General features: G+C 37.4%; 1 long non-coding RNA gene across 1 annotated transcript; it reads left to right on the top strand.

The window, feature by feature from the left end:
- Positions 1-4,912: 4,912 nt before the first annotated feature.
- LOC102156537 lies at positions 4,913-8,878 on the top strand. Its single transcript, XR_005374440.1, has 3 exons — positions 4,913-5,063; positions 8,321-8,495; positions 8,629-8,878. It is a non-coding gene; the product is annotated as an uncharacterized LOC102156537 (long non-coding RNA).
- The last annotated feature ends 3,745 nt before the right edge of the window (positions 8,879-12,623 follow it).

Consider the following 12,623-nt stretch of genomic DNA (forward strand, 5'->3'; position numbering starts at 1 on the left):
AAAGGAGCATACACAAGATTTAGTTCATAGTGGTGAAAAAGACAAGGGAGTGATTCTATCTGGTGGGGATGGGAAGGTCTGAGGAAAGTTTACAGATGCTTAAAAATATCTTCTAGGTTAAAGAAGAGTTCATCACATGGAAGAAGAAAAAGAACACTCGAGGTAGAAGCAGCAGTATGCTCAAAGAGAAGGAAGTAGCTACTGGTTAGTGGGATGAAGAGGACAACTATAAATATCTTGAAATGGTTACAACCAACAGTACACATGGGGGAATGGTGAAGGATGAAGGTGGAGGGATGGGAAGGCGTCTTATTGTGGACGCATGAAATATACCACAATAAGCAGCTTAAATTTTATTCTATAAATAATGAGAGTGCCATAAAAAACCTTTAAGCAAGGGAATAATAAGAGATTGATATTTTAGGGAAAAATAAGACTGGGGAAGTGAACAGATTACAGAAGTCTGAGGCAAGGTGATCCATTAAGATTTAATTGCGGTATTTCCTTTTCTAATCAGTACAGAGTAACAGGCTTGGATTTATCCTTCTTCCTGAAACAATGAATATATATATATGGTTTTCAAAACACTGAACATCAGGCAACAAAAGACAGAGATCCCTGTGAAACAGGAAACAAATGAGATGAACTCTATGATTAATTACCCCAACTTACTACCCTGAGAGAGTTTCTAGACTGCAGTACAGGGAGGGGAAAACAGATGGGGTCAAGGGGTCTCCCTGATGAGAGTTAAGAGTCTGGGGAGACCAGAACAGCTGATTTCATAGAACAGAATACCAGAGAGGAGAGAGCTAACAGGGAGGGAAAGATTTGCAGAGACACCCCCTCCAGTATTCAGCAAAGTACTGACCAGCATATGTATGAGGCCAGGGAAAGAACTATTCAAAAAGATTAGAAAGAACAGCACCTGACACCCATGCAGGGCCAACAGTAACCATTCCCACTAGCCAGACTGGAAAAACCAATAATTCAATTCATGGCATTGGGTAGATAAATCAGGAAAGTTTTTCTTTCTTTTTTCCAATATTAAGGAATAATTATTCCTAGACTGAATTCCTGACAGCTCTGGACCTGTCTAACAAATCATAAAAACTAGAAAGGATCAAACTGTTCCCAAGTTACTTAACTGCCTCCTGGAACAAAGCTCAAGAAGATTTATAGGATTACAAAAACATTCAGTACTCAACAAGGTAACATTTACAATGTCTGGCACCCAATCAAAGATTACCACACATACAAAGAAGTAGGAAAACATGTTCCATAATAAGAAAAATAATCAATCAATTGAAACTGACTAGGAACCCACACAGGTATTAGAATTAGTAGAGAAAAATATGAAAACAATTGTTATAACTATATTGTACATATTTAAAAAGCCAAGTACAGATACAGAAAATATTATAAAAAAAGATTCAAATAGAACTTTTTTTAAAAAATATTTTATTTTTGGGGTGCCTGGCTGGCTCAGTTGGTGGAGCATGCGACTCTTGATCTCAGAGTTGTGAGTTCAAGCCTCACATTGGGTAGAGAGATTAGTTAAAAATAAAATCTTAAGAAAATAAATAAAAATAAAAATTTTATTTTTAAGCATTCTCTTCACCCAACATGTGACTTGAATTCACAACCCCAAGATGAAGAGTTGCATGCCCCATAGACTGATCCAGCCAGAGATCCTCCAAATTGAACTTCTAAAGATGAAAATCAATATCAGAATTTTCTGACCATTGTATGAGAGTGTAGAGACAGAAAGGGAGAGGGAGATTGGGTGTTAAATGCTGCCATTAAGAAGAACAAGGAATAAGGAAGGAAAGATGTGAATGGGTGTGGCAAAAACAGAGTTTGGGGCTTATTGACTTCGAGGTGCTCCATGATAGAACTCTGAGGAACTCTATCATTTAAGGGATTGATAGAAAAAAGAGGAATTTATCAAAGTGATTAAGAAAGTGGGGTCCTAGAAGGAGAGAGAAAGCAGGTATTAGAGGCATCGTAGGGATCCCTGGGTGGCGCAGCGGTTTAGCGCCTGCCTTTGGCCCAGGGCGCGATCCTGGAGACCCAGGATCGAATCCCACGTCGGGCTCCCGGTGCATGGAGCCTGCTTCTCCCTCTGCCTGTGTCTCTGCCTCTCTCTCTCTGTGACTATCATAAATAAATAAAAAATTAAAAAAAAAAAAAAAAAAGAGGCATCGTAGAAGCCAAAGCCCCAAATTTCAAGAAAGATATAATTGGTATGACCAATGCTACAGAGATCAAATAGGAAAAAGAACCTGAGAAGTGGCCAAAGCGGTCCCTGGATCTGGTAGGTAGGAGGTCACTGATGATCTCACATACATGATGGAAGAGACTCCGTTTTGTTCACCCAGTGCATATTCTGCAGTTTCTGAAAACGGATGCTTAAAATAATTTGGCAAATGGATGGATGAATTCAATAGTTATATTCTGTGTGTGGCAGAGCCCTTTTGTGATGAGAATTGTAGCAGATTTAGTGGGATCAAAAGGCAGAAGCTGGGGATCCCTGGGTGGCTCAGTGGTTTAGCACCTGCCTCCCACCCAGGGCATGATCCTGGAGACCTGGGATCGAGTCCCATAGTCCCATATCTGGCTCTCTGCATGGAGCCTGCTTCTCCCTCTGCCTGTGTCTCTGCCTCTCTCTCTCTCTCTCTCATGAATGAAAAAAAAAAAAAAAAAAAGGCAGAAGCTAGGGTCGCCTGGTGGCGCAGTTGGTTAGGATCTGACTCTTGATACTGGCTCAGGTCAAGATCTCCGGGTTGTGGAAATGAGTCCCACGTAGAGCTCCATGCCCAATGAGGAGTCTGCTTGAGATCCTCTCCCTCTGCTCTCCTTTCTCCTCCCCCCTCATACCTGTGTGTGTGCTCACGCAAGGATGCTCGCTCACTCTCCCTATAAAATAAATAAAATATATATATATATATTTTTTATTGGAGTTCAATTTGCCAACATATAGCATAACACCCAGTGCTCATCCTATCAAGTGCCCCCCTCAGTGCCCATCACCCAGTCACCCCCACCTCCCGCCCATAAATATATGTATTTTTAAAGGTCTTCTACTAGACTATAGTGGTTTAGTGACTGGAAGGCGAAAGGAAGAAGGCGATAGGAAAAGGCAGGATCCAGTAAAACTTATTTTGGGAGGGGCCATGGATTTGCACAATATCAAGAAATCTGAAAAATACTGAGATAGGAAAACAGTATTTCAGAGCACATACATGTTCAGGTGTTGAATTGTATGGGCCAAACGTTGTATAATGAACTCATCTAGAGTTAACTTCTCTGAGCCTTATTTCCTGGATCTGCAATAGTACTCCCTACCTCATAAGGCTGTTGTCAGGATTTAATGAGGTAATGCAGGCAAAGTGTTTGGAACTGTCCCTAGCTCAGTGAATGCTAGCTGTGGCTGCCAAGAGGATGGCACCATAAGAGACAGACAGGTGGGCACAGGTGGCAAATTGCCTTGATGAGGAAGGAGTCTCTTGTTCTGAGACAGGAAGGAAGAAGGATGGGGTGGAGGTAGGTAAGCTCCAGAGAAATGAGGGAATTCATGGAGCTACAGTTTTATGTTTAGGTATGTGGAACTTAAAAAGCTGTTTGAATTTTGAGAAAGGTTATTTAGATGTTAAAAAGAGAAAAACCGGGACAGCCCGGGTGCCTCAGCGGCTCAGCGGTTTAGCCTTCAGCCCAGGGCCTGATCCTGGAGACTCTGGATCAAGTCCCACGTCGGGCTCCCTGCATGGAGCCTGCTTCTCTCTCTGCCTGTGTCCCTGCCTTTCTGGGTCTCTCATGAATAAATGAATAAAATCTTTAAACAACAACAACAGGTCCAAGCAATCATTGTGTTTGAGCATTTGTATAGATTAAATGAAACATATTCCTTTAGCTATAATTTTGAAACTTTTTAAAAAAAGATTTTATTTATTTATTCATGAGAGACCCAGAGAGAGAGGCAGAGACACAGGCAGAGGGAGAAGCAGGCTCCATGCAGGGAGCCCGACGCGGGACTCGATCTCCAGACCTGGGATCATGACCTGAGCTAAAAGCATATGCTCAACCACTGAGCCTCCCAAGCATCCCTATAATTTTGAAACTTAAAAGCATCAGTCCCTAGCCTTGAGAAGTACTGCAATATAGAAGTCTATATCAGACTAGGATAAAGGAGGTAGGAAAATGTAACAGTTGGAGCTCTTTGGCTGTGAGCAAAAGAAAGGAACTCTGGTAAATTTCAGCAAAAATAAAAAAGTCTGGAGTAGCTCACAGGATTTAAATGAAAGTTGAAGAACCATGTCTCAGAGAGCAAAGGCCCAAAGGCTGCTCGAGGGTCCAATGGAACAAAAGCTGACAGCTTGTCTTTTTGGGACCTCAGGCCCTTCAGATGAGGCTTCACCTCTAAGCATTTGTCCTGTATGATTCCCTCAAGATTTAAATTCCTGGGAGAGAACAGGTCTGATTCGCTTGCCTCAGGGCACTTGGTAACAATTATATTGCTTTCTTTATTCTTTTTTTTTTTTAATTTATTTTTTATTGGTGTTCAATTTACTAACATACAGAATAACACCCAGTGCCCGTCACCCATTCACTCCATATTGCTTTCTTAATGTGTGACTTCAATCACCCTCATTCTCTCCTCCAGGAGGTTGGCTGGACCTCAAGAAGGATGGCTCCAGGAAAATAATCTAGTGTGCTGTTTTTCTTTTCTTTCTTTCCTCTTTCAAGGGATACTTTATGTGTTTGCTCTGTGCCAGGGGCTTGTTAATATAAAGAGATACAGTCAATACAGAGCAAAATGTGACAAGGACTCTGCTCCCCTGGTGGGTTGAACTGTGGGAGATCAGCATGAATTTAATGTTTAACTTAATGATTATGCAATGGCAAACCAAAGAAATGCTCTGAAAGAAATGACTGCCTCTTAGAGAGCAGAGAGCATTTAACAAGAGTCTGATCTGACTTGGGGGCTGAGGATAGACTTCCTACAGGAAGAGATGCCAGAACTGAGATATGAGGGATGAATGAAGAGCCTGGCAAACATGCAAGCAGTAAGTGCAAAGGGAACCTATGATACACCCTAATGGCAGCACAACTGGAAAACGGGACTTCTTTGCTTTTAGCATCTGACAAGTTTGACCCAAGTGCAGGTTTATAGGTGACTCCACCATTCCTATTTGTGATATTAGTATACTTCAATTAATAAAAGAAAATTTTAAATGTGGGTTTAATGAGATCACTTTTTTGAGGACACAAATGTTTGCATTTTTGTGTGTATATTAGCTGATGCATATCTAGAGGTTGAACATAAATTTTGCAGTAAAAATTAATTCAAATTTCATCAAGCTGTAGCTTTCTGTAATATTGATAATAAGGATCGTGTTATATAACTAACAAAGAAAAAAACAAATCAAGCTTAAGAATTTTACTTTAAGTGGACTATTCTCTGTGGAGAATAATTACATAAAATTTGCATAAATGGCAAGAGCCAAGATAGGTGTTTTCATAGCTGTGTGTGTAATCATTAATTAAATATGACACCTTAAAACTTGTCTACTAAATAGAATTAAATGTTGATCATAGACATAATTATTGCTTGAGCTTTAAAAATTCTAGCAATGCATTATTAACTGTAAGATAAAATAGTCATGAAAACCCAGATCAAATTTTGTAATTGTTCTTTAGAAGACTTTCTCATGCACAAATGTAGCCCAACCAAAATGAGTTTGCTCCTTGGTGAGTCAGAAATTGCATCAGGTTGAGTTGTCCCACAGAGAAAACTTTTATTTGCAGCTAATCAGGAAATCATGGGGAATAGCTTCCAAAGCTTTGACTCCCTGAGAGAGGGTGAATGGTTTCCTTTTGTTTAGGGTTAGGATGAGTATTTAGATAGGGATACCTAGTGATCCTTTGTAGAGATAAGTATAAGGTCACAGATGTGCCTTAAGGAAATATTCCTATCCATACATTGTATGCTATGTGAATGAGGCAAAGGCTCCTCCCTGGGAGATTTTAGTATTATAATGAGGTAAAGGCCACACCATGGTCCATCTACGCAGGTGCAATTTGGGTTTAGTTCAATATGTGTCGGTGGTCTGGGCCTGCTGGAATCTTGTCAGGACTGTTGCCATCACCTGGGGAGTACTTTGGGGTTTCATTGGCTAGAGTCTAGACATAAGCCAAAGAAAAGAATTTAAGGAAATGTGTAAGACAAAGGTTAGTGAGCACAAATAGGTAAGTGGTAAAGGCCAGGTTTTGGGAGTCTAGCTGGTGACACAAATACTTATTTCACATAATAGTTGATACACTTAAGTGTTTTTACTATTAGTACAAAGTTTTAATATCACATTGGGCCTTATTTTTAAATTAATAGCATTTGGGGAAAAAAACCTTTTGAGGTTTCATCACCACCATCTAGTTTTATTTTTTTTTTTTTTTCACCATCTAGTTTTAGAGCACTACCATCACTCCAAAAGCTCCCACCAAGATTCATATGCATATCTTTTGAAAAGACTGTAACTGAAAGAGACAGTACAGTTGACCATTGAACAACACAGGGATTAGGGGCACTGACCGTCCGTGGAGCTGAAAATTCACATATGAATTTTGACCCCCCTAAACTTAACTACTAATAGCCTACTTTTGACTGGAAGCCTTACAGATAACATAAACAGTTGATTAACACATATTTTGTATATTATGTGTATTATATACTATATTCTTACAATAAAGTAAGTTAGAGAAAAGAAAATGTTATTAAGAAAATTATAAGGAAGAGAAAATACACTTGCAGTACTAAACTATATTTATCAAAAAAAATCCACATAATAAGTGGACTCATGCAGTTCACAGTTCTGTGTTGTTCAAGGTTCAACTATAATTATATGTTAATGTTTGTCGTTGATTAGGTAAGCCAATCAATCTCAAAAATCCAATTTTACAAACAAATGACATTCAATCCACACTCCCTCCTCCACCCCAGGCAACCACTGATCTATTTCTTGTCTCTATAGAGAAGCTTTTTTTTTTTTATTTTAAAGATTTTATTTATTCATTCATGAGAGACACACAGAGAGAGAGGCAGAGATATACACAGAGGGAGAAGCAGGCTCCCTGCAGGGAGTCCCGATGTGGGACTCGATCTGGAAACTCCAAGATCACGCCCCTAGCTGAAAGCAGAAGCTTAACCGCTGAGCCACCCAGGCGTCCCTCTATAGAGAAGCTTTTGACCTGATTAAATTCAATTGAGCCAGAGAAAAATGTGGGAGAAATTGCAAATAATGTGGTTCAACATGGAAGCTCTTGGGTGACTCAGTCAATTAAGTGTCTGCCTTGGGCTCAGGTCATGATCCTGAGGTCCTGGGATCGAGCTCCAAGTTGGGCTCCCATCTGGGAGTCTGCTTCTCCCACTCCCTCTGCTGCTCCCTCTGTTTGTGCTCTCTCTCAAATAAATAAATAAATAAGTAAAATCTTTAAAAGATGTGGTTCAACATGTAGTTCATGGCACATAGTAGATGCTCAATAAACAGAATCTTTTGTACATACAATATATAAATGCTGAATATATTGTAGTTACTTTTTAATATTTCTTTCCTTGTACCAGTGTGCAAAATACTACTACATCTACGAATTGAAAAGGAGAGTAATATAATCCAATTCTACCCATCCTGATGCTTTATTCACAACTTCTTAAATAACATTTCCATTCTCAATAATAGCCCTCCATAACTGTCACCTTATTTACTGTCCTTTCTTAGAGGTACAAATAACATCAGCTTAGAATGTAGTAAAGCCCTGAGGTTATCTCTCTTAGTCTATTTGGGTTTAATGTTATTGCAACAACAAACAAAAGTAGTTTCATTTTATCATATAAAATGTCCTTATTTCTCTTTTCTTGATAAATTTTTCTTTTCTGAGTGTAAGAATTTAATGCCTTTTATTTCTGAGACTGGCTTTTTGGGACCGATTGGCTTGCTGATTCAAGAATAAGTATTTTAGGGGATCCCTGGGTGGCTCAGCGGTTTGGATCCTGCCCGGGGCGTGATCCTGGAGTCCCGGGATCGAGTTCCACATCAGGCTCCCTGAATGGGACCTGCTTCTCCCTCTGCCTGTGTCTCTGCCTCTCTCTCTCTCTCTCTCTGTGTCTCTCATGAATATTATCTGAAAGGAATTAACTATGGAAATAGGAAAACCATATCTTGAACTCCAAATGTTCTCTGCTTACAGATTAAAAAGCATTGACGAAGCATAGACATTTATCTAGGACACTAACTTATTATTATATTTTAAATCCATCCTAATTGTAAAGGAATGATAATTTGACAATGAAGAATATTCAAGGGAAGAGAGCACATTTTGTGCTTAAACCCAAAGGAACTTCTTGGGCTTTTCTTCCTATGGGCGGAAGGAAGCGGGCGTGACAAGAGAGAACAAGCAAGTGAGGAAACGGATGGAAACAATCAAGCCCTAGGATCTATCCCTGTGTAAGCAAACTTGACTTCTTTTCTTAGATATTAAGCCAATAATTTCCCTTGCACTTGAGCTAATTTGGTTGGAATTGTGTTACATGCAACCAAACCGTCCTGACATAGTTATGTTCTATTTTTCTTTTTTTAGGAGAAGTTGATTTTATGAAAATTTCAAGCACACAAAGGGACATGTGTAATAGATACATTAAGTGAACATCAAGATATTCACACAAGAAGCAGAGCTTCACAAAGACCACTGGAGTCTCTGGTGTGCTGCTTCCTGGGCTCATCCCTCTCCTAGCCACAAAAAGACCCACTGTTTTTTTATTTTAATTATCTATTTTACTTTTTGTTTTTCACTGTAGCTTCACTTATATGTAGATATTTGTTGTGGGCTGAATTCTGTTCCCCCAAAATTTGTATGTTGAAGTCCTAACCCCTAGTATACCAGCAACCCTCAGTTTGTTTCCTGTAGTTAAGAGTCTCTTATGGTTTGCCATCCTTTCTGGTTTTTTTTTTTTTTTTACCCTTTCTGTTTTTATCTTATTCTTCCTTCCCTTCCTCTATGTTCATCTGTTTTGTTTCTTAAATTCTCTATATAAGTGAAATCATATGATATTTGTCTGTCTCTGACTAACTTATTTCACTAGGCATAATAATGTGGTTCCATCCACATTATTGCAAATGACAAGATTTCATTCTTTTTGTTGGCTGAGTAATATTCCATTATATATATATATGTGTGTGTGTGTGTGCCATGTATATATATATTAATATATATATGCCACATCTTCTTTATCCATTAATCCATATATATATGCCACATCTTCTTTATCCATTAATCTGTCAATGGAAAAAAAAAAAAAAAAATCTGTCAATGGACATAGGATCTCTTTCTATAATTTGATTATTGTGGACATTGCTATATTTTACTCCCTTCTATATTAGATTCTGTATTTTCCTTCTTATATTGGGTTATCTTTTCCTCATTCACATATTCTTACATATATTCTGAATACTAATCCTTTGTTGCTTACATGGATTGCATATTTCTGCACATGAACTATCTATCAGTTTGTGAACTATCTTTTCACTTTCTTTATGATGTATTTTTTAACAGAAATTCTTAATCTTAATGCAGTAAAATATATGAATATATTCCTTTATTATTTGCTTATAATGTCTCTTAATTAAGAAAATTTGCCCTATCCCAGAAAGTTCCCATATTGTGTGTGTGTGTGTGTTTTCAATTAACTAGTTTATTAATTAATTTGTTTTTGTGTGTGTGTGTGTGTGTGTTTAATTTAAAGACAGTTTTTGGGAGTTGCCTAGGTGGCTCAGTCTGTTAAGTGTCTGACTCTTCACCTCAGCTCAGGTCTTGATCTCAAGGTCATGAGTTTGAGCCCTTCATTGGGCTCCAGGTTGGGCATGAAGCCTATCCAAAAATAAATAAATAAAAACAATTTCTCTTTTTTTAAGAGTAATTTTAGATTTACAGCAAAATTGAGAGGAAGGTAAAGAGACTTCCTACATGCACCTTTTCTTCACATATACATAGCCTCCTCCACTGTCACTATCCCCCATCAGAATAGTACATTTGTTATAATGAAAGAAGCTACACTAACATGTTATAATCACCCAAAGTCCATAGTTTACGTTAGAGTTCCCTGTTGGTGTTTACATTCTGTGAGTTCAGATGAATGTATAATGACAACCATCGTTATAACATACAGAGTAATTTTACTGCTTTTAAAATCCTCTGTATTCTACCTCTTCATCTCTCCTTGCCCTAAAATTGTGTTTCTCACATTACAGTCTTTAATCCCTCATTCTCATTAAAGTCTTTAATTGATTTTTTTGTTTGTGGGATGGGTTTGAGATCCTTCCTCCACTGCTCTAACAATGCCACTTCTCTCATATATTAACGCTCCATATGTGTGTTCAGCCTATTTGTTTTTTTCTTTCCCCCATCAGTATATTGGCTTCCTAATATTTTATTGTTGTAACTACTAAAGCTCTAAAATAAAATCTTGATTTCCAGTATGGCAAGTCTTTCCACTTTGCTTTTCATTTTGGGAGGTCTTTTCTCTCCCATATGTATATATATTCACTCCCTTCCATATATTTTAATATTAGCTTGTCAGGTTTCTTGGTAGGAATTGCACTGAATTTATAGGCCAGTTTAGGAAATTAGAAATCTTTATGATATAGAGGTTTTCCATCTGGGAATAGGGCACATCTCTTCATCTGAGTTACTTTTAAATTTCTTTCAAAAATTTTTACAATATTCTTTATAGAAGTCTTAAATATACTGGCTTGATTAATTTAAGAGCATCTCACAGTTTTTGACTTTGCAAATGGCATCTTTATAGTTGTTTTTGTGTCTGCAAATAGTGTTCTTTTAAAAACAATATTGAAGTTTATTACTCATCTGTTTATTATAAGTTGCACTTCATAACTTTATGAATTTCAGTAATTTATAGATTCTTTTGGCTTTTCTATGTAAACAATTATATCATTTTCAAATAAACACAATTTGGTTCTTTTGCTATCTAATCTCAATACCTTTTTCATCTCATCTGGTTAGGATCTCCGGTTTACTGCTAAATAGAAGTGATGATAGAGGATAGATCTGTTTTATTCTGCTTTAAATAAGAATGATCAAGATTGGGCAGCCGGGATGGCTCAGGGCCTGATCCTGGAGACTTGGGTTCCAGTCCCGCGTGGAGCTCCCTGCATGGGAGCCTGCTTCTCCCTCTGCCTGTGTCTCTGCCTCTCTCTCTCTTTCTTTCTCTGTGTCTCTCATGAATAAATAAAATCTTTAAAAAAAATGATCAAGATCTTGCCATTATGAAGGACATTTGTTATTGACATTTTGTTGTTATCCTTTTATAGGTTAAAAAAGCTCACTTTTATTCAGAAAGTATGTCTTAAATTTTATCAAACATTTTTTCTGAACCTACCAAGTTCTTGACTTTTTTTCTTTTAACCTCTAAATGGTATTTAGTACACTAGCAAATTATTCTAGTGTTAGACCAACCTTACATTTCTTGGATAAATCAAACTTGGTCATGATAATAATATATAATTTACTAATATTTTGTTCAGAATTCTTGTTTTGGTGTATAAGTTAATATAGTTGGCCCAGACCTTTTTTTTCCCCCTGAATATTCCTTGTTTTTGTTTTGATATCAGGTTATATTAAGTTTTTAAATAACCTGAGTATACATCTTCATTCTCTTTTATTTTTGGAGAGTTTGTATAAGTTTGGAATTATTTATTAACTGGAAATTTTGATATATGTATCTTTATCTTATCTATAACTTTTAAAGTTAGGTGTAGAAACAGAAACATATGGGGACTGACATTTGCAAAGCTGAATAACAAATCAGGATTGAAATAATTAGTGTTAACAACTCAGCCTTCCTACGGTATTCACAACATGTAACTAAGAAGAGATAAAAAAGATAAAGCAATTACTAATTGTGAGAATCTTCTCTAAGTCTGATGCTTCCTTGGTGAGCATTTATGTCGACAGGAAAGATAAAAATGAAAAGCTTTGAACTTCCATTGAAAGAAATAGAATCCTTATTTACACAAGACAAATTGAAGCTGATTGCCACCTTTCCCCAGACATACATCTAGCTCTTCTCTTCTGCTATCAGATAGGAAAGATTGATGTGCACTGCCATTCCTTAGAATGTTGTGTTGCCATAGACACTGGCTAGTTCTCAAACCCCTTTTATTTCATACACTTCCTTCACAAAAGAGTGCTGATTGAGTTCAAACAAATTTATGTTGAAAAATAAAAGTATACATAGAAGGGAGACGAAATTAGAATCTGGCTAAGTTTCTTTCCTTCCTAAATCCCCACCTTCGGATTCTTTTCTTAGTTAATGGAAAGAGCAGCTTGCTTAATGGCATATACATACATTTCACTACTCCTTCTAAGCTCATTCAATAATTCTTGAAATAAATCTTGGCCAAAAAAAAGTAAAGGCTGCATAAAAATTGAGAAGTTTTGTCACGAATTTCTTCATTCTCCATTTGTTGCCCTGAGTGGCATTATTAATAGTTTCACTTTGCATTAATGTCGCATTTTAAAGGTTAAAACAACTGTTGTTAAATATTTCTTTGTCTATT

The sequence above is a fragment of the Canis lupus genome, chromosome 20 (genome assembly GCF_011100685.1).
Source record: "Canis lupus familiaris isolate Mischka breed German Shepherd chromosome 20, alternate assembly UU_Cfam_GSD_1.0, whole genome shotgun sequence".
Classification (NCBI taxonomy): Eukaryota; Metazoa; Chordata; class Mammalia; order Carnivora; family Canidae; genus Canis; species Canis lupus.